The 21,797-nt window shown below is 46.5% G+C and overlaps 1 protein-coding gene across 6 annotated transcripts in view; it reads left to right on the top strand.

Moving 5' to 3' along the window:
* The first annotated feature begins 1,663 nt into the window (after window positions 1–1,663).
* CAMKK2 (calcium/calmodulin dependent protein kinase kinase 2) overlaps window positions 1,664–21,797 on the top strand; it is a 59,159-nt gene continuing 39,025 nt past the window's right edge. The window contains exon 1 of one of the 6 annotated variants that reach the window (XM_075898610.2): window positions 1,664–2,309. The gene's annotated coding sequence lies outside the window, so the exon portion shown is untranslated. Of the gene's footprint in view, window positions 2,310–4,556; window positions 6,333–12,748; window positions 13,386–21,797 lie in introns of those variants that run through there. The other 5 variants (XM_075898604.2, XM_075898609.2, XM_075898608.2 and 2 more) reach the window with 5 other exon arrangements.

Raw genomic sequence — 21,797 nt, 5'->3', positions numbered from 1 at the left:
GGGCTGCCTGGGGACTATAGAAGAGTCGACTAACTGATAAGAATTCATGAGGTTAATGGACTATTTAATTAACTGATACTTAACACCCCAAGTCAGAGGCCCCTGGCCCCAAAAAAGGTTCCCCACTCCTGACTTAAAGCAAGGTAAGTGTTTAGTTGAGCCAGGTAAATGGCATGTGCCTGGAATGGCATTGCTTCTGAAAAATATATTGAAAAGAGACAATCATCAGGCAGGTGCATAGCCTCCCATCCCCCAGACACCCATTAGGAATGGCTTGTGGGGGTGGTCTTAAACATAAGATGTTTCAACCCACCCAAAGATAGAAAGTCTTAGAGGGAACACTGCTCCTCTCCTCTCCTCTACTTTGCTCTCTGAAGTGAAGTAAATGTAGGCTTATCAAGCAGAACAAAAGGATAGTCTGGGGGCAGGGAGGAGAGTGCAGGAGCAGGCTGGGGATGCAGGGTCTTGGCAGAGGTGGGTGAACAGTGTGGAAAAGCCTCCAGGCACTGTGCTCCGCTGTTTCTCCAGGCTGCTTCTGCCTAAGCTTTTTCCCCACAAGCCAGATCTGGTAGGAAGCCTTGGGGTTTTCTCCTCTTTTCCCCCTTCCCAACCTTGAGGAAGCCATGCTGGTGCTCCAACCTTGCAGGTGGTTGAGAAACTGGAATCCAGCCTGGGTTCCCTGCTGCAGGAAGGGAGGGAAAGAGGATATGTGCAGGGGAGGCCTGAGCCGAGCCACAAACTACCTGAAGGACTGCCTTACAGCAGTGGTTCCCATTCTGCAGATTTTATTTGTCTACTAAAGATAGAGTACAAAGTATCAAACTTTTTTAAGTCTTCAAAATTAACACCAACATTTGGGATTGGAAATATTTTGTGTGTACTAAATTTTAAAAATTAACTTAAAATATGGCTTTAATTGGTATTTGTTATATTTATTTTCATTATATAAGAATTAGTAACACTGTGCCTGTGAGTTAATTTTGATGTTATCACCTACAAAAAACCCCCAGGCATTTTCAGGACCTAAGGGCCTCTGGAACAGAATCATGGTTTAAATTGCCCCTCTTCCCCCCCCAATCTGACGTGGCACCTAGGTTAGGGGCTGCTGACACACAAAAATCAATTGAGCTGCATTCAAGTGAGAAGCTAAAAAAAACACATTTAAAAACCCTCACCAGCACCCCTGAAGAGAAAGACACTCCCCATGTTCCCCTTGCGCACGAGATTAGTGGGGCCCAGGCTAGTAGATTTTGTGTGCTCTAGCCTCACAGGGAGGCAGCACAGGGCTGGAGTACTTGTGGGGGCTCCCCAGTGTTGGGGAAGACGGGCTGAGCCTTGGGGGTGTTGGATCCAGACAAACCAGGGGGCCATACCCCTGCTTTAGAGCTTCATCTTTTAAACATAGCTTGATCTTGTCTGCATTGGCTGTATACTCTTGTTTTGGCCAAGCTGGGTTCTAACAAGTATATGGTGAAATTCTGGTCTTACTGAAAATAATGGCAAAATTCCCACATTTAACTGGGTCAGAATTTCACCCAGTTTTTAAACTTATTAGCCCCTGGTACAGCAGCAAGGATAAACTTTACCTCCTTGCATGGGATGGACTTGCACTCCTTTTAAAGAGAACAGTTACATTTGGCAGTCACCGAGTCAAAAACAATGAGCTGAGTCTTGGGCTCTGGTCTCCCTTCTGTCCCTGATTTCCTGTGCCTTTTGGGGAATCTGCTACTTCCTTGTTTCCTCCTTTAATGGGAAGATCATTGTATTTTCCTTTGTAAATGTGAGAGTTCCCTCGATGAAAATCTGGACTAAATGTTAAATTGTGATCAAACGCAATTATTATTAGAAGGTCAGCGGAGAAGTTATCCCCCTCCTCCGAAATAGCTTTTCTAAATGGTGAACGACTAGGATCTGCAAAGAAAGCAGGGGCGCCAGGCGATTCCGCACGCTCACCGCTACACGGGAGCGCGTATGTGGAGCGTCGCCCGTTCTCCATTCCCCGCATGCGGCTACCGCCTCCCTTCAGCTTGGAGAGCAAAATTGAAAGCAAAAAGGCGCTGGGAGCGCTGCGCGCAGGCTGCACATCTGGGCCAGTCAGCGAAGCGCTGGATTTGCGGTGGCCAATAACAAGGGTGCTGGTGAAATCCGACTCTCTTCTCCTGGGCCGGAAAATCTGCCCGTCGCAGCCAATCGAGGGGCCGCTGGCTGCAGCTGGGGAAGAGCTGCTGCGCCGGGGGGAAGGCGGAGATCGCAGCGCAATGGAGACCCAGCAGAAGTGGGCTGCAGCTGTGTCCGGGGGCGATTGTTAGGTAAGCGGGGGGCTCCAGCCCCCCATATTCCTGAGGCCGGGGGAGGTGTTCATGCAGCTCGCTCTTGTTCCCGCGGAGGGAGCCAAGCACCCGAGACCAGCAGCGGCGTTTTCCGCTAGCGGGTGGCTTTGGGTGAGGGGATTTAATTCGTGCTCTGCCCTGTAATTGGGACTGAACTCCGGGCGGGAACAGGGCGGGGATGGAGTGAACTGGTTTTGCCTCGAGGGTCTGGCTGGCAGGGGGAGGCCTGGGCCAGCCCAGAGAAGGGGAGTCGCTTTGACCGGGGAGGGGAGCTGCAGGTCGCCCCGAGCTGTGTGGGAGTGTTCCCTGGTATCTCCAGCGCTGGGGGGATGCAGCGGGTGCTGGCCCCTGGTGCATCCTCAGCACCGAGCAGAGGGTGGACCCCTACGTACCCCAGAAAGACAAAGAGAGGCCTGGGTTGGACTGCTGGGGAGGCGCGGAGCGGAGGAGGAGCTGCCGATGGCTCTGTGGGGAGAGTGATGAGCGGGTTCTGTAGGGACCATGCTAGGAAACGAAGAAGATGCTGCGGTGGGATGGGGGAACCTGCAAAGGACCCCTGGTCAGAGAGGTTATACTGCCTCCCTCGCTGGCCTTGGTTTGCTGTACTGCCTCCCTCGCTGGCTGGCACTTGTCACTCAGCTGACTCTGGGTTCTGAGAGGTGAGCTGTGATGCTCTCCAGCTCCCTGGGCCGGAGCATGCTGCACGGATGGAGCACCCACGTGCAGATCCCAGCAGCTCCTGCCGTAGGGGAATCGGATTGCTAGTCTAGTCTAGCCTGCCTCGCCTCAGGGGAGCCTAGCTTGAATAGAGCTGCCCTCTTTCACATATGTGTGTGGTTGGATGGGGGCACATTTCTCTTCCTCCCTGTCAAGCCCTATCCTTTCGCACATCTGATTTTGATGGATGAGAAAAAATCAACTCCCCAGGGCTGGCCCCTTTCTTAGCTGAAAGTCAGAGTGGCTTCTCCCTACCCTGCCTATAAATTAAAAACAAACAAACAAAACAACTAACTAACTAACAGCAAGAACCCCCACACTCTCAGACAGCCTTAGACCCTCAAAGCCAAAGAATTTGCAGCACCTATTCACATCCCCAGTGCCCACAACCATTTTTGCATTTTTTTAAATCAGGTTAGGTAAAAGGAAATGAGTTTTCCTTTCTGTTTCTACTCAACTGTCTGGGGCTTTATGCAATATCCCTTAACTGTTTTCAAGAAAATTAGAAGTTGGGGCCAGTTTTGACCGGATAGTGTCCTTTTTAAACAGAGATGTGGGAGCTGCAGTCTTTTAACTTTCTCTGGAGCAGCAATCACTTTTTGATGGATTATTAGTTTTTGTATGGTCTGGGAAGAGGAATGATAAAAATAATTCCAGGGCCCAAGCAGCCACTATTAAATTAGGTTTCTCTGTGGCATTCTTTTAAAAATAGACCCTGTGTTTTAGGCCTATGATTGCCACTGTTCATCTTTTATTTTAGGATTGTTCCAGATTTTGTCAAGGTGTGAGCTTAACAAACAGGTGCAATATGCTAATATTTTATGTGTAAGTGGCAACAGCCCCTCCCTTATTCCAGGGTTCCCTGTAGCTCCATATTCATCTGAAATTGTTTAGTAAAACCTTTAATGCTCAGGTTTCCCTGTAGCTTTACCATCCTAGCTCCTAATTGTTTTATTTTACACTGCATCCTGATCTCTAGTTCTGGCCACTTCCACAGCCACGGTGACCCCCTTGTGGATCGTGTCGCTTGTATCTCCTATGGTCTACTGCAGTGTTTCTCAAACTTCTTTTTATAAAGTAACCCTTATAATTTTTTTTAAAGTACTCCCAGTACCTACAGTTTTTAGATGCACAATTTTTTTCTACCATTGCAACATGTTTGTTTAAACAACTTAATCGTAGCTGAGTGGGCCACAAAATTTTTAGTTGTAAAAAGTATAAAAATAAGAAAGTGCTGTAAAACTTAAAACAAAAAATCAGTTTTCTCCAAATTTCAGTTGTGTTAACGTACCCCCCAGACTTCTCTCGAGTACCCTTAGGGGTACTCGTACCACTGGTTGAGAAACACTGGTCTACTGCCACTTCAGCTCTCTGCAGTTTCCAGGGCCTGTCTCAGCATTTCCCACAGTTTCACTCCAGTGGTGAAGCTGGAGGAGGACTGAAAGTTTCTTGTTCATTTAAGCAATTGCTCTGGTTTCTCTTCTCTCTCTCTCCCCCCCCCCCCCCCCCCAAGTATTTTTCTAATGTACATTTACTGTCCCTCAGGACGGGGCAGCCCATCCATATAGGCGAACGAGGCGGTCACCTGGGGCACCAAATGGTAGCACAATATCATTGAGGGGTTTGGAGGTGGGGGCGCTGATTGCATAGTTCGCCTAGGGCGCCAGTAGCTGGCAGCTAGTCTAGGGCCACCCCTGCCTCAGAATATCCCTGGATGTTAACATTCCAGAAGGAGAGGGTTTCATATTTATCTCGGCTTATATGATACTACAGTGTATTCTCTTCCCCTTTCTGTCTGCTCAATGTGTCTGCTGTGTAGCAGAGTGTATATGTCTGTATATTGTTTTGATTAAATTAATGATGCTATTCTCTCCTTGTTTCAAGTTCAGATCATTTATTACTATCAGTGGCCAAGTCTTGGTAGTGAATATAAATTATTTCATTCTCCACCAAACAAAATGTACTTTCCTTAGTGTTTATAATCATGCCTTGAAGTGAAACAAAAGTAGTGTGCAACTTGATCTGACTTATATAGCAATACCTAGTTATTGTGGTGTAGGGATATTTATCCATAGACATCAAAGCATGGAGGTTAGCAACATCCCCATTTTACAAATGGAGAAACTGAGGCACAGAGCAGTGACATGACATGCCCATTGTCACCCAGGTGATTAATGGTTTATCTAGGAATAGAACCCAGGAGTCCTTCTCAGTGCAGGGCTCTATCCACTAGTCATGCTTTTTAAGTTACCCTTTCTATATAAAGCACTCTCCAACAGAACTGCCGAATGTCTGTGCCTCATTTTCCCTTTCCCATACTCAGAAATTGTCAAGATTAATTGTGCTGAGCATGTTTGCATTGCAGCGTGTGGATATATTTTAATTCTCTCATTCTGTAAAAATAATTTGATAATTGATAAGTCTGAGCAGAGTTGAGAGACTAGCCAGTGATATTAGGGCTCTAATCTGGAGTTTGGGATGCCACTTTTTAGCTTCCTGCTCCATCACAGACTTCCTGTGAGACCAAGATACTTAGTCTCTCAGTGCCTCAGTTCTCCACATGAAAAGTGCAGAAAATGGTACTGCCCACTCTCACATAGATGAGAGTGAACAGAAGAAATAAGAAATACATGAAAGATTGTGAGGCATTAAGGCAGTGGCTCTCCTGTGACCTACCACATCAATGCAAACCTTTCCACAGACCACTAACCCCACTAGAAACTTGCCATTAATTATATAATTACACCGGAGCCATTTTGCTAATGCTGCAGTGAGGGAGAATGGTTTAACCAGAAAGAAAGAGAGAAAATATTAATCAAAATATTAAACAGGTTAAGTGCTTTAACTATCTCATCTTAGTTTACCATACTCCACTTTAAATAAAGTAAAACATTAATGTATGTCCCACACAAAAAGTTTCAACAACATTGTCTGTCTTTATTGGGAAACCTTTTCTGGGGTCAGATTCTGGCCAATGGGAGCAGCAGGGAAAACCTCCAGCCAGCACATCCTGGGGAAAGGAGTGGCAGCGCGCAGAGCTGCTTCTGGCTCAACTTCTTCCCTGTGAAGCAGATTTGGTGGGGAGGCTCAGGGCTTTCTTCACCCACCTCTCACCAGGAGGCTGTGCTGGCGCTCCAGTCTTGTAGAGGCGGGAAGTCCGTGAAGCTGGAACACCAGCGTGGGCTCCCTGCTGTGGGGGGGGGGGAGCGAGGCGGGGGCTGACCTTGAGCTGTGGCCTACCTGCAAGTCATTCATGGACCCCGGTTTGAGAACCACTGCACTAAGGTATGTTCATATGGTCTTCTTGTAAGTACCTAAAATACTTAAATTGCTTGGGTCAGAAGGAAAGTTCTTTTCACAATAAATGTGAAATTTAGTCACTGAGGTTGAGAGATACAGAAAGATAGGCGCTGCAGATGAGAAGGCTTTCACACCATAAGTGGCCAGTGGTAAAGAGAGACCTCTGTATGTTGGTATTCCAGTGTCGTGGAAGCCATGAAAAGGGACTGGGGGAAAGAGTGAGAGAGTGCATGGTACCATAATACAGTGGTTTTCAAACTTTTTTTCTCAGGTCCCTTTTGAAAAAGATTGTTGATGCCCACGACCCAATATAATTTGACTGGAGTGTGGGCTCTGGGATGGGGCTGAGGAGAGCTTTGGGCTGTAGAGGGGGCTTTCACTTTGGGGGAGGGTCAGGCCTGGAGCAGGAGGGGCTTACATTGAGCGGCGCACAGCCGGCACTGCAGTGTGGGTACTAAAGGAGCTTCCTGCCTCTTCTGGCACCACAGACTATGCTGCATCCAGAAGCAGCCAGCAGTAGGTTCTCAGCCAGTGGTAATGTGGAACTAGTGCTTGGGGCAGAGACAGTGTGCAGAGACTTGGGCGCTCTTTCCGCCCCCCCCCCCCCCCAATCCTCCATCCTAGGATGGTGTGGAGAACCTTTTTTGGGTCAGAGGCCACTGAGCCTCAGAAAAGTCAGTCGGGGCTGCACACAACAGAGAAACAAAACAAAAACCTCAACCCTCACTGACATGGCCCCCAACTGAAAAGGAAAAAGACACTCCCCACATTCCCTTCCCACACCAGAGCCTGAAGGGCCAGTCTAGTAGATTTTGGGGGCTTCAGCCCTGTGGAGGTTGGAGTGCCAGCACAGGCTCACCAATGCTGGGGGCAGAGCCCTGAGCATTGAGGGCCCGATCTAGGCAAGCTGGAAGCTGCATCTGGCCCCCAGGCTGAGGTTCCTCAACCTGACCTAGCCTTACGGCTACACTGCCTTTTTTTTTTGACGTGGATATGCAAATCACTCTTGCATTTGCATATCTTCCAATTCTTTTTGCGGAAGAGGTTTTGCCACTATTTAGCCCCGTGTAGATGGGGCCAAATGTCAGGAAAAAAAGCCTCTTTCACAAGATCCCTTACTCCTCATAAATTGAGGTTTATAGGAGCTTCCAAAAGAGGGTTTTTTTCTGACATTTGGCCCCATCTACATAGGCCAAATAGCGGCAAAACCTCTTCAGCAAAAAGAAAATCTCTTCCACAAAAATCCTCTTCCACAAAAAAAGTCAATGTAGCCATAGGCTAGGCTAGGAGCTGGGTCTGCTGCGTGGTCTAAGGGGCCAAGACAGGCAGGGAGCTGCTTTAGCACTTCCACTGGTCATCTGATTCCCCCTGCACCAAACAGACCTCGTTCCTGATATTCCACCACCCAGTGAGTACTGGGTCATGACACAGAGTTTGAAAACCATTGCCATTATTTACTTACTTTTTTCTCCCAACCTGGCCTACTGCGGCAGTCACTCAAGGTCCTAGAAGTGAAAAGGCTATCAGTCCTTTTAGGTATCCATGTCCCTCTCCATAAATGCCTGAAAGGAATATGGTATGTAGGTTTAAAAATAAAACCCATTAGTAACCAAATTACTTTAAGTAGCAATTAATATCATTCCAAGGGAACACAGCTTTCATTAGATGGTTAAAGCATTTGGCTGGCGGGAAGGCGGGGTGGGGGGAGGAAATCAGGGCTTTGCTTTCAGCCCAATTCTGTGAAATGCCTTTTAAGTGGAGTTCACAAAGCAGCTTAGTGCCGCTCTCTTTATCTAACTAGCAGAGATAGCTTATTAAAATGATTATTTTTATGAAACCTGGGGGAATTCCTCTTGGCTAGGTATTAGTGGAGAAAGCTAACATTTGAGTGATACAGGTATATATGCATTCAGGCAGTGTTCTGATCTAGAAGGTGCCAATAACTGGATTTTTAATAGTCAAATCCTACCTACACAGAGTTCCCTGGCATCTTTTCTCTTTCAGCTGACAGGTGATCAAACCAGTGCAGAGGGGTTATTTTAGAGAGGGGCAGTGTTGTTTTTTTCCTCCAGAAAATATGGTGGCAAAGTGCTGCTTCCAATTGCTAAACTTAAACTGGCTGCTGCTCCTGTTAACAATGAATTTTAAAAACTTAAATAATTATCCAATTTAAAAATTCTTTAGCACATTTATAAAGTCAGCTCAGTAGCAGGTGGGTGGCTTGATCTGTTGCTCAAATACTCTACTTCTATGAGCTCCATTGCTGGAATATGACCAAGACACTGGAGCTAATGCTGATGGGAGCTAAGAATGCTGAACAATATAACACAACACACAGGTCCTCAAAGTGCTTAAGCATGGGCCTAATTTTAAGCATGTGAGTAGCCTCATTGAAGCCAATGGGACTGCTGATGTGCTTAAAGTTAAGTCCATGATCAAGTGCTTTGCTGGATTGAGGCCTGAGTTTGGAGGATACAGTGTGCAGGCAACAGCTTCATTTGCAAATGCTTCACAGTTCTGAATTCTCACATTCACTAAGTAAGCACTGTGGTTTTCCTTTGAGCAGTGGCTCTTACATTTCTTATCATCATGATTTTTTTCTTGAAATGTTATTTTTTGACTTCTCTGGGAATCCCCCTGCCAATCCCCCAAGAGGTATGCAAACTCCAAGCTGAACCTCTCTATTGATTTTCACACTTGTGCCATTTTCTATTGGATGGGCAAGGCAGAGGGAAGTAACCCCATAACTCACCAAACAGTGAACAAAGATCATTAGTGTTCACCCTTACAGGTGGATTGAGCCTTGTGGGGCTCAGTATTCCCTTGATGGGCTTGCTAGGGGAGGCAGGGCTAGGCTGGCCTTCAGCATTATCATCTTCTTACCAGGCTCTCTACTGAGTTGCACCAGTGTAACTGCAATGATGGAAGATGTCTAAGGCAGATACAGTCTTTGTGTAACATGTTTCCAGTCGAGGCTTCTGTTAGCCTGTTGGAATGGGTGCCATGTGATCAGTGCCACCATTATTATACATTGTATTTTTGTCATCTTGTTCTTGGATATTATGAGACCCTTTGATCACAACACATGAAATGATGCCCATTGTGCTGTGGTTAACTGTTAACCAGGATGCAAGAAACAATAGCACTTTATTGATATTAGATGAGTCAAGATATAACCAGGCAAAAGCCTATTTTGGTGGGTGTGGGGGGGGGGGGGGATAAAAGAAATGGAGTCTAAAGGTGAGCTTGGATCTGCTGTCAATCATTCTTTGTGTTAGTAGAGCATGATTCAAGCAAGAAGTAATTTACAAACATCAGTTAGATTACTAGTCACAACCCCTTTGTGAGATAAGGCAGGGGACTCTTTGGTGTTTGTACATGATGGTATCCTGGTCATTCCTAGGCTCCAAAGTGTTACCACAGAGAAATGAAGTGATTGCCCAAAGTGCAGAGCTAGTGGTAGAACCCAATTCTCCTTAGACCCAGTCCTTTGATTCAGCCCCAAAATCATCCATTTCCCTCCCTCTGCCCCCCAGACGAGGGAAGTACTAGCTATTGCAGCACACAGAGTATGCTAGCTCAACTTCTTTTCAGAAATGACTCCAATGGGAGTGGCTCAACTATTTTCTTCCACTATTTGATCTGAGGAAGTGGGTCTGGCCCACAAAAGCTCATCATCTAATAAACCATCTTGTTAGTCTTTAAAGTGCTACATAGTCCTGTATTTTGTTTCAGACAAAGAAGTGATGGGTTAATGTGCTTGGCATTCACCTTCAGGGCCTGTATTTAATGAAATCCTGATGGAGATCCCTGGGTGGTCTCATTTTAATGACCCTAAAAAGGTTCAAGATATGAGCAGCTGGGCTGCTGCTGCTCTGAACTGGATTTTCTTCCTGTATATTACATGTGTGAGTTGATCTTGTCTGTAATGGTAGAGACTGTGATCTTTGTACAGTCCCTGTCACTTAACTAAAGAGCATTTGCAGGGTTGTACTAGTGTGTAGGATTAGGATCACAGGGAGAGCTTCAGGTCAGGACAGAAGGACATTGGAAAGAAGAGATGACTGGCTCTACACTGTACTGTTAGCTCCTCATGTTTAAGGGTACCACATTACAAAAATTATGAAACTATAATAAACTAAAACCTGTAGGGAAATTCTGTCATTGTCAGAAAAGCATCTCCAGGAAGTAACGTGTAAACAAGTAGTGTATGCTTTCCCCCATCCCCATCCGCTTGCCCACTTCTGGTTTCCTTAAACTCGTTAGCTAGCTGGAGAAGCTGGGATCTATTGGGCTGAAAATGAAAGAAAAGATGCAACCTTTGTGGAGGATCAAATACTTTATTCACTACTGACCTAAGGGAGGGGAACTCTAATGAGTTAGGAATATGTACCCTTTCTTGCCTGCTGTGTAGTTGGCACCAAGCAATTATAAATACGTGTCCAGAAAGTTTCTTTTTTCCCTTGCGTTATCTTTGTGTGCTCAGCCTTTCTGGGCTTTGCAACACATTCACTGCCTGTAAACTCTAAGCATGTTCTTTATCAATTACAACTTTTATACTTAACAGCTTCTTTTCCTCTCTGCATTCAGAGTGTTTGATGGATTGATAAGTCACCCTCTGATGCTTCAGATTTTGTTCTGCATGTAATGCTATTGGGAAGCTCTCAGCTACAGTTTTGATGGGCACAGCATCAATGAAAAAAATTAACTTGCAAAAGAGTTGCTTTTGCTCCCAGCCATAAAATATTGTGCAGTTTTACTTTGTGCTGCCATGTTGCACTTCAAAGGTGGCTGCACTTCAAGGGTGTGCAGAGTAAGGGAGTGTATAATTATGCAGTCTTTTGGATGGAGAAAGGCATTATTTAAATGTCATACTGCTTCTCCTCCTCCTCAGGGCCATCCTTAGGATTTATGACGCCCCATGCAATACTATCATACTGGTGCCTCTGCCTGATGATAGCCAATGCGGGGCATGATTTTTTTTAAAGATGGGATTTTTATAATCTTCAGCCACACACTAGTAAAATAATTTTACAGAAAATTTTAAAACTCAGGTCCCGTCCATTAACACAGTAAATTCAGAAACTGACAGTCTTTACCTGGGGCATGGAAATGCCTGTTATGTGGCTTCATTACCACTTGAATGGCTCTTTCACAGTTTCCATGTTCTGCTAATACAGTGATTCCCAAACTTTTCAGCATCATGCCCCCTTTTTGATTTTTGAGAAACCCTCATGCCCTCCTTCTCCCCCCCACAAAAAAAATAGCAGCAAAATTTGTTGAGCCAAAAAAAGAAAAAGAAAGAAACTGACCAGGGCCGAAAAACAACCACGGCCCCTTTAATTCCCGGGACCAGTGTGTAAAAAAAATAAAAATAAAAAAGGTGCCAGAACTCCAGGAGAAAAGTTGTTGCCCCCTCCCCCAAAAAGGAGGGGTACCCTTATAAGAGCAGATCAGGCAGTGCCCTTTTAAGGCAGCCATTTTGAAGTCTACCCGGGATGCTCCATCCTCCCCCCGCCCCAGCCAGCCCGAGCTGCGCGTGTTCTGGCAGACGCCCCAGCCAAGAAAAACAGAAAATACCGGATATTTCACATGGTATTTTCTGATTTTTTTTTTTTTTTTTTTTTTTTACCAGATGGACCAGCCTCTTTCTTGGAGGGGGACTTAAAGAGGGAGGGCTGGGTTGCCTTGTGCTCCCCCTGGAATTTCTTCACACCCCCACGGGGGGGGGGCATACCCCCAGTTTGGGAAACTATGTGCTAATAGGTCTGGCAGGATTTTTCACTTTTAAGTTAACTAGACCCCCTTCAGAGGAAGCAGAGCCACAGAACAGATATAAGAAGAGGCAGGTGGGTTGACATTAAGACCAAGAGGTGCCCCAAATTTTGGGGTGCCCTACACAGCTATGTATTCAGTGTATGGTTAAAGATGGTTCTGCTCCCCCTCTTTGCTAAAGTCAACCTCATCCCCATTCCATTTTTTTAAAGCCACATGCATATTGATACTACGTTACATAGAACTCTTTCATGTAATATTTCAGTTATTTCTAAATTAGATGTGGAGTGGTTTACCTTTAATATCTGCAGTAAGTACAGGCAGTCCCCGGGTTACGTACAAGATAGGGACTGTAGGTTTGTTCTTAAGTTGAATTTGTATGTAAGTTGGAACTGGTACATATTGTAGGGGAAACTCTAACCAAACATTTCTCCAGAGCTCAGTTTTATTCTCACACACCTCACTTCCCTCAGACCTTTATTCTTAAGCTGAGGTGTCTGCTTAGAAAAGCCGCTCCACGTCTCCCTGGTCTGCTGGGGGGGGGAGGGGGCGCTAGCTTCGCGTCTCCCTGGTCTGCTGGGAGGGGGAGGGGGTGCTAGTTTCGCGTCTCCCTGGTCTGCTGGGGGGAAGCAGCTAGTGTGGGGTTGCCTCACCCCGTTTGTAAGTAGGGATCCGATGTAAGTCGGATCCATGTAACCCGGGGACTGCCTGTATGGTTTATGTATGGAAAGCAGCCAACAGGCAAAACATGCACCAATAAAAATTATACACACAGATTGTTCTGCTTCTTATGGATTTTGTGTGTGTGTTTAATACAAAGCAGCTATTCTATATGCATACTCGGGACATGCTTTGATCCAACACCAGAATGTGCTAGTATTCCATGTGTGTGCAGTTTATGGGATTATAGGGTGTTGGCAATAATGGAGAAACAAGCTAATGCATTTTCCTTCTCAAAGTAATTAATTTCCAGTCCAGTTTTGCCTTTTTTCCTCCAGATAATTAAATTTATATCCTCCTCCTCCTCCTCCTCCTCAGATTCCCCATATGCTTATTAAAAAGAAAAACAGACTGCATTTATCATTAGATTCTGCACATTCCCTCTAACTGGCTGTATGAGTAGCCCTTCGTGAAACGCAGCTGGTTTGTGGAATATTTGTGTGCATTGGGGGTGCTGTCTAATTTGGATACTGTATTCTCTAAGAAGACAGGTTTTCCTTCTCATTCTTGAACCCAGTTGTTTCCCCACTCAGAGCAACACAGGTAAGGAAGTCTGACGATTTTTTTTTTCCTTGATGCTGCCTGTGTAAAGTGCCACGGTTCTCAGAAAAAAAGCTTTGTGTTGAGGGTCTGATGATCTTTAGCCTGTTTACAGAGCACAGGAAGCCTGCTTGAATTAATCAGCCTTGATATGTTTATCCTTGTCAAGCCAATTAACTCCCCCAATCCCGTGCACTCTCCATGCTCTGAAGTGTTGCTGATACTTTGTAACTTAAATTCACTTTTACTCAGTATTAACCTAGAGCTGTTCACCATGAGCCTTTTAATGCCTGCTAGGCTGCAGGCAACTGCTCTATTAATGAAAAAAAATTCTAATGCAACTAGCAAGCAGCCAGTTCCTACTGTGTCTGTATTAACCTCACAAAGCAGATGAACATTGCCATTTCCTTTAATGTAGGAGGGGTACAACTGATGCACCGAGCACTTTCTGAAAGCTCTGCTTTCTATGGCTTTAGAGCAGCGGTTCCCAACCTTTTCCAGATGGGGACACATTTTGACAATTTAGGAAGACTTGGTGACCCAGGGCAATTTAAAAAATGTGAGAGTGGCTCCTTAAGAGCCACCTCATGACCCTTTTGAAATGAAAGGGCGACCCATATTTGGGTCCCTACCCATAGGTTGGGAAACCCTGCTTTTAGAGCCTTGACAAGTACCACAAACAAATGCATAGCAGGATGGTTTAAATCACCTACAGGTGAGTATTCATGTTACCTACATAAGACTCATATAAGACCATGTTTTCTGCAGTTGGAGAGCGAGGGGTAAAATCCATCTTTCACAATGGCGTCTGGGCACAGAGTTACTATGCATCCCTTCGTTCTGGTACTCCTCAGGGACCCAACAGCCTCCTCAAGGGGTGAGAGGGGCTCTATGGCTGTGTCATCATGGATCTATGCTTGCTAATGCTGCAACCACCCATATGCCCACTTCTGTTTGTGGATGGCTGATGTGGGGCTTCAATGAACAAACTTTCAACACATGGATGGATTTTTCTCTGACTTCATTTCACACCCTTTCTGAAGGTCTGGAAACTGTTTTCTGTTGGGGGAAGACTCGCTGCAAAATCTAGCATTTCTGGGCCCAAAATATACAGTGGCAAGTCTAGATTTGAATATGGTCAGTTGATAAGCATATACTGTCCAGAGTGCTAGCTGTGACTCTCCTTAGCCCAGGCCTTTGTAATATAAAACATCAAAGACAAGCCAGCTTTCCACTTCTTTCACAGTTTCATCTCACTCTGCCCCATGAATGAGAAGTGCTAGAGTGCTTCCTTGTTTGGTGTGGTTTCTGAAGTGAGATCGTGGTGAATGGTGTGGGTGCAGAACATAGCACTTTGGCAATGGTTCCCACTTAATGGCAAGTTATTTATCCCTATGCACTGGCATAGTTCCCAAAAGAGCCCACAGCAAATGGAAGCCAGCCTATAAGAGCCATCTGCTCTCTTTGCTTGTTTGCTTTTCAGTTTTCTTAATGCACCACTCTGGGGAGTGCATTAAAATGCACTTGTGCTGTTCTAATGGATTCACAAGTCCTGTGTCATTTCCTGGTGCAGCTGCTCTCCTCCTAATCAGTTTTGTTCCATGGATTTACTGGCAGCAGCAGCAGGAATGCTCTCACCCAACATATATGGCCTGGGTCAACTCGCCCTGAACTTGATGTGAATTTTGACAATGACTTCAGTGGCAGCAACGGGCATCCTGAACTTTCAAGATGCTGAGCACCCTGAAATTCCCAGGAAGTTTAGGGTGATTGGAAAGTTAGCATTCAGCAGCACTAGACCTCCATAGCCTGATTTTCAAACCTGACTTTTAATTTTTCATGTGTAGGTGTGGGTGTGCTTTGTTCATGTCTTTCTCTGACAAACTGCAAAAGTGGAAAAAATCAGTTTAATCATGGAACGGTCATTAGATCCAGTCCCCTGCCCTCACATCAAGACCAAGTGTAACTACCTGTAGGCAGAACCAAACCTAGGCCTTCTGGAGCTTAGTGCATGAGCTATAAAGTCCTTGAGCTATAAAGTCAGGTGGCTCTCAGTAGAGTTTATTCATTCTTAACTCTTGCTGCAAATAGTCTAAGTCCCACTGCATGGGACTGAACCACACCCAGTAAGCATGTGGATTATACCATTGTTTCTCAACCTTTTTTTTTATAAAGTATCCTTAAAAAAAAAAAAAAAAGTACCCCGTAACTACAGTTTTCAAACATAAAACTTTTTTTTCTCCCATTGCAACATGTGTTTAAACAACTTAATCGTAGTTGGGCGGGCCATGACATTTTCGGGTGTAAAAAGTAAAAAAAATAAAATAAAACGCTGTAAAACTTAAAACAAAAATTCAGTTTTCTTCAAATTTCAGTTGTGTTGATGTCTCTCTTCCCCCCCCCCCCCCAGACTTCTGTCAAGTGCCCCTAGGGGTACTGGTACCACTGGTTGAGAAACACTTTGTTACACAAGCACCATCTTCTAGATCCATGGTCACCAACAGGTCGATCGTGGGGTTTCCCTGTGCTGTGTGGTGGGCGGGGGGTGTTTTGGCCCCGGGACAGGCGCACGCAGAGTTTCCCTGCGTGTGCTCTGGGGGGTGTGTGTATGTGTGTTTAGGCCCTGGGACAGGCGTGCGCAGGGTTTCCCTGCACCATGAGGGGGCGGGGTGTTTCCGCCCCGGGGGGGTCAGGTACGCGCAGGGTTTCCCTGCCCCGCCAGGGGGCAGGTGCATGCAGGGGTTTCAACCTGGGGCAGGCATGCGCGGGGATTCCCTGTGCTGTGGGGGGGAGGGGTGGACCCAGAGGAGGCACACGCTGGCTTCCCGGGGGGGGGGGGGGAATGCTGGGAGGAGGCAGATGCAGGGGACTCTCTGCCCCCACTGGCACCCTGCCCCCACTCCTCTGCCCTCAGTTCCCTCTCCCCAGTTACAGAACTCTGTCCCCACTCTACTGCCACAGAACTCTGTCACCACTACCCTGTTCCCACTTCCAGAACTCTGTCCCCACTCCCCTGTTCCGAGCCACAGAAACCTGTCCCCACTGGCACTCTGTCCCCTGCTGCAGAACCCTGTCCCCACTGGCACTCTGTCCCCTGCTGCAGAACCCTGTCCTCTGCCCTCCCAGCACCCTGTTCCCTCTTCTTTGCCCCCAGCCTCAGAACTCTGTCCCCACTGGCACCCTGTCCCCTGCCAAAGCACCATTGGCACCCTTCCCCAGTACTATGTCCCCTGTTCCCACCAACACAGTTGGGGCCACATTAATGAAGCTTGGGGGATATGGTTGGAGGAGGGTTTTTTTGCATCTCACTTGTGTGACCTCAACTGACTTTTCTATGGGTCAGTGACCCCTGACTCAAAACAGGTTCCCTGCCCTTCTCATAAATAAAGACAATGCAGAAACTTTTTGTGTTTGACATAGTATTTTATTTAAAAATGAAGCCTGGCCAACAAACCCCAGTTGGGGCCAAGCCCCCATCTGGCCACAGCATCATAACACTCCTGCACTCCCCTTTCCCCCAGACCCTACATCTGAGCCTATCATACACTGGAACCCCCTGCCCTGAGCCCCTCACATACCCCAACCCAAATTCCTGAACCCTCACATCCAGAGGTCTGTGGCTTGCTTAGTACCCTAACCGTACATCTGACTCCAACACTACCCGGCCTGGCGCCCACTCCCTGAGCCAGCGCCCCCTTATCCTCCACCTCCTGCATCTAGATTTCCTCCCAGAGCTTGCACCTCTCACCCCTTCCCACACCCAAATCCCTCATTCCCACCCCAGAGCCTATACATCCTGTCTCAACCCAGCGAGGGTACGACTAAACTGCAGGAGTTTTTCAGGATTCCGGAGATATCCCAGAAAAACTCTTCTGCATCCAGGGACGTGTTTGTTCTTCCGCTTCTTTTAGAGGAAGAGCAAACATGATCTTTCGGTCATCTCTGGCCCTGCAAAGTGGAACGCAGAAGGTAGGGAAGGGGTTTGGGGGAAGGTGCTTGGGGGAAAGGGCTTGTGATAGGGACAATCCCCCGGGGTTGTCTCCCATAGAGGAGTTCAAAGGGGGAGAACTCCGTTGAGGCCTGGGGGATCTCTCTCACCGCAAACATTAAGGCGGGTAGTAGGCAGTCCCATGCCCTGGGGTCCTGCTCTACGAACTTTCTCAACATGCTTTTCAAGGTTCTGTTAAATCGTTCTAAGAGACCGTTGGTTTGGGGGTGATACACCGAGGTTCATAATGTTCGTATACGCAACAACCTGCATAACTCTTGTATGAGCCGTGACAAAGTTTGTTCCTTGGTCAGTGAGGATCTCTCTGGGCACCCCAACTTGGGCAAAGATCTTCACCAGCTCCGTTGCAAACACCTTCGCCGTAGTTGTCCTTAAGGGAACGGCTTCGGGGTACCGGATGGCATAGTCTATAACCATGAGGATGTATTGACACCCAGCGGTTGTTTTTTCCAACGGGCCCACCAGATCCATGGCTATCCTCTTGAAGGGTATGCGGTCCCGCCGCCTGCGTCCTCCGCAACTTTGCTCCGCGTCCTCCATGGCTTTGCTTTGCGTCTCCCTGGTCTGCTGGGGGGGCCCCCAGCAGACCAGGGAGACGCGGAGCAGCTTTTCTCGCTGCAGACCAGGGAGACGCGGAGCGGTTTTTCTCACCGCGGAGGATGCGGGCGGCGGGACCACGAGGAATAAGGGGGCTTCTAAAAGAAGGGGTTTTTCTGACATTTGGTCCAGTCTAGACAGGCCAAATGTTGGAAAAACTTCTTCCTACAGAAGAATTGGGGAAAAAAGCAGCAGTATAAGGGTTGGGGATAGCAAGTGATGGAGAGGAGGAGAATAGAGAGGGCAGGGCTTCAAGGAAGGGGCGGGGTGGTAGATCTTGGCTTGTTCTGTCATTTAAAAAGTGATCTTGGGTGTAAAAAGGTTGGAGACCACTGGTCTAGATTATCTCTCATAGGTATCTGCCTAACCACTTAAATATCTCCAGTGATGGTTCACAACCCCCCTGGGCAATTTATTCCAGTGATTAACCACCCTGACAGGAAGTTTTTCCTAATGTCCAACCTAACTCTTCCTTGCTGCAGTTTAAGCCCATTGCTTCTTGTCCTATTAAGAAGAACAATTCTCCCTCCTCCTTTTAACATCCTTTTAGATACCTGAAAGACCGATTGACTCTGCCCCACTGAAGTTAACCCTATGTGCAGTGGAAAGGACCAGCTTGCCATTGTGCTGGGTTCAGCGCACTCTTCCTTGTAAATGGTTAACCTTTGAATCTTTAATGTTGGTGACATCTTTGCCCTGCCCCTGCCATACCATAGGGCAGCTACGGTTCTTCAATGCACATCAACAACCAGTGGCAACATGTGGGGGGTGAACGTGCATCTCCTGCACATCCCTAGGGCAGAAGGGCCAGGGTCCAAGTGGCACTGCCTGTCTGTGTAATACCCCCACCTGCCTCCCTCCCTCACCCACACACCCACCCACTAGCAGCAAGGAAGATGCATGCCAGGCAGATCTAGCCTGCACTGTGCTGCCCTGCTTTTCACTGCTCTGGGGAGTGCCAGGAAAAGACTGGCGGGGAGGATTGGAGCGAGGGCTGGTTGGGGGCAGAAAGAGGCTCCCTCTTTTTTCCCTGCCATACATCATCACTGTTAAAACCTGAACTTAATGTAGCTAAAGCTGGAGGCCTCTTGGCTAACAGTTGGGGTCCAGAAACACATTTGTAGAATAGACAGATGCAAATAGCTTTGCTCCAAGATAAGCACAACACCTGAGCTAGCATGCATCAATAACATGTTGTTGGACAGAACAAAAAAAAATCACATCTTGGGTTTTTGGAGTATTGGCATCTTTTATTTATTTATTTATTTTTTGAACAGCAAGACACAAATGACTCTATGGTAGGAGGCAGAGGAAATCTATCACTTCTTAAATAATTTACCATTTCTGCTAACAAATGGTCTTATTTGTCTATTTCATTGTATTCTTTCTTTTTAACTTTGTCTATTAACTTGCAAGTAGTAAACAATGACAAGCCAAATAAAGCAGCCCAGCTTTATCGGTGGACCTTTCCAGCTTCAAAGAAAATGGTCTCATTTATGCAGACAGTTCTGTGTCTGAAATGGCAATTACACAATTATAAAGACTTTAAGAGGGAAAGAGAGTGCTTTTTTTTGTATTTGACATGTAATTTCTACTATATTGATTTAGAGCAGCTATGCCAGAGGGCACAACATAATGGAAATTTTAATTTTAAACTAGTGGATCTAATTTTAAGCAGCCACCTTACTGAGGTGTTGGAACAACATGGCAAAAAGAAAAAAAATCATTGTTTGTGGGGGTTTTTTACTGGCGGCAACTTGTCAACCTAGAAATTAAAAATAAAATTGTGTTGCAGTGGGAAAGGCAATAATCTTTCTGCCTGTGTATTCTAGGCTTGCTAAAATAGAACTTCTAGCCTATTATCTCAGCTAAGTTGTTTGTGGCAACTGGGAAATGCTGTCTCGTCCAGATGACACTTCGGTCATTCATGCAGTTTCTATAGCAATCTGCGTTGGGCAAGGAAAGATTCCACTGTTTAATTTCACCTTGATGGCTTTCAAAGATATAGAGACTTGGCAATTATATTTTTTGACACAGTTAATTTCTCAGTCATTTTCCATGGTTCATAAATCTTATTACAAAAATTAAAATGGAAAAAAATATAGAAAGCAAAGAATGAATAGAGTATAGGCTAAAATAATGTGATTGGGTTTGTTTGTTTGATTGTTTTGTTTTGGTCCAAATCCTTCTTCCTCGTTGACCTATTTACTTCAACGGTGTCCTGGACAGATACAGAATTCTGTCCACCCGGATCAGATTCAGAATCAGGACCCTAATCCATAGAACCCTGCATGCAAGATATCCATGAGTATCTGCATCCATGGATATCCGTGCAGATACCCACAGTTCATTTTTGCAGATACAGATGCAGATAGAAATTTTGTATCCATACAGAGCTCTGCTTATCCAGATAAGGGCCCAGTCTTTGAAGATACTGAGTACTCTCCAAACTATAAAATGTTGTGGGAAGAGAATCTTTTCCCCATAACCTAACAGAAGAGGGCATGATCCTGATTGGGCCATTGGGTGCTACAGCTGAAACCTCTGTAGTCTAGCACCCTTGGTACATAACCAGTGTACAGCCACAGAATTTGCCAAACTACACGAGGTCAGTATTGTAATGAGTGGGTCTCTATTTCACCAAGGTGGATGAATGGAACAACCCTTGCAGTGCTTCTCAATAATTTATGACTGTACTGATACACTCTATATAAGCCCCAGGGACTTTGGGGGCAGGGCTAGTGCTTGGCGGTTCTGGGGGCAAGGGTTCTAAAAGGTGGGGAGGGCTGACATTGGAGGCACTGGGGCATCTAAGATGGGGAGCTGGCACTGGTGGGCTCTGGGGGTGGGGCTAATAGTGGGAGGGCTGGTACTGGGGATGGGCATGGGGGAATTTTTTTGGTGGGATTGGGTGCAGTGGGGCTCTGGAAACAGGAGGCTGGTACTGGGGGGTCTGGTGGGGGAGCCTCTAAGGGTCAGGGAGCTGGTACTGAGGCTTTTTGGATGGGGGCTGGCACTGGGCGGGGTTGGATGCTCGGGTTATTGCTGGTGCTGGGGGCTGGTGGAGGGATGGGGGATTTTAGAGGGTTACGGCTGGCACTGGGAGGTTCAGGGGGTTTGGGTGTACCCCAGGCCGCAGAGCTTCCACAAACAGCTGCCTTGAGCTGTGGCAGACATCTGCAATGTGGTAACTGCTGGAGCTGAAGCCAGCTGTTTGCAGTGGCTCTGGGGGCCAGGGCTTTTGGTGAACCAAAAGCATTTTTGCATATTCGTTATTTGCATATTACCATTCCTCCAAAAGTTTGTGAATGGGTTTACAGGTCCGCCGTATGAAAAAGGTTGGGAACCACTGTCTTAAAAGACATTTAGGGATATTTTAGAACTAAATAACAGCACAGAACACTGAAAGCCAGGACTGGTGGCTGTAAACAGATTTTGTGGGACTGTGGGAAACTTGATCATACCCACAATAAATGGACATTCAGCTAACTAAAATCATGATGGACCAGAGAGTGCCAGACTAGAGAGGTTCATCCTGTAGTGGAATACAAACAATATTCAGCAACATCCACTGATATTGATTAGTAGTCGACTGCCTGATAAGATTATGCTTATTGAGTAATTGAGTCACCCCTTGACTAGTCACTTCCCCCTCCACCTTACTGCCTCTCTCAGAGGCACCAGTGTGGGAGTAGCAGGAACCGGTGATGGGGAGAGTTGGTTTAAATGCTGGTCCCCCCAGCACCGTCTCTGTGGGAGGACAGGGGAGGCAGAGGTGCAGTGGGAGATCCGGCTGCCTCTGCTTGTGC

The sequence above is a fragment of the Pelodiscus sinensis genome, chromosome Z (assembly GCF_052426305.1).
Source record: "Pelodiscus sinensis isolate ZL-2025 chromosome Z, ASM5242630v1, whole genome shotgun sequence".
NCBI classification, from domain to species: domain Eukaryota; kingdom Metazoa; phylum Chordata; order Testudines; family Trionychidae; genus Pelodiscus; species Pelodiscus sinensis.
Note: the sequence above shows the minus strand (reverse complement) of the source record. Positions and strands in the feature narration are given on the sequence as shown.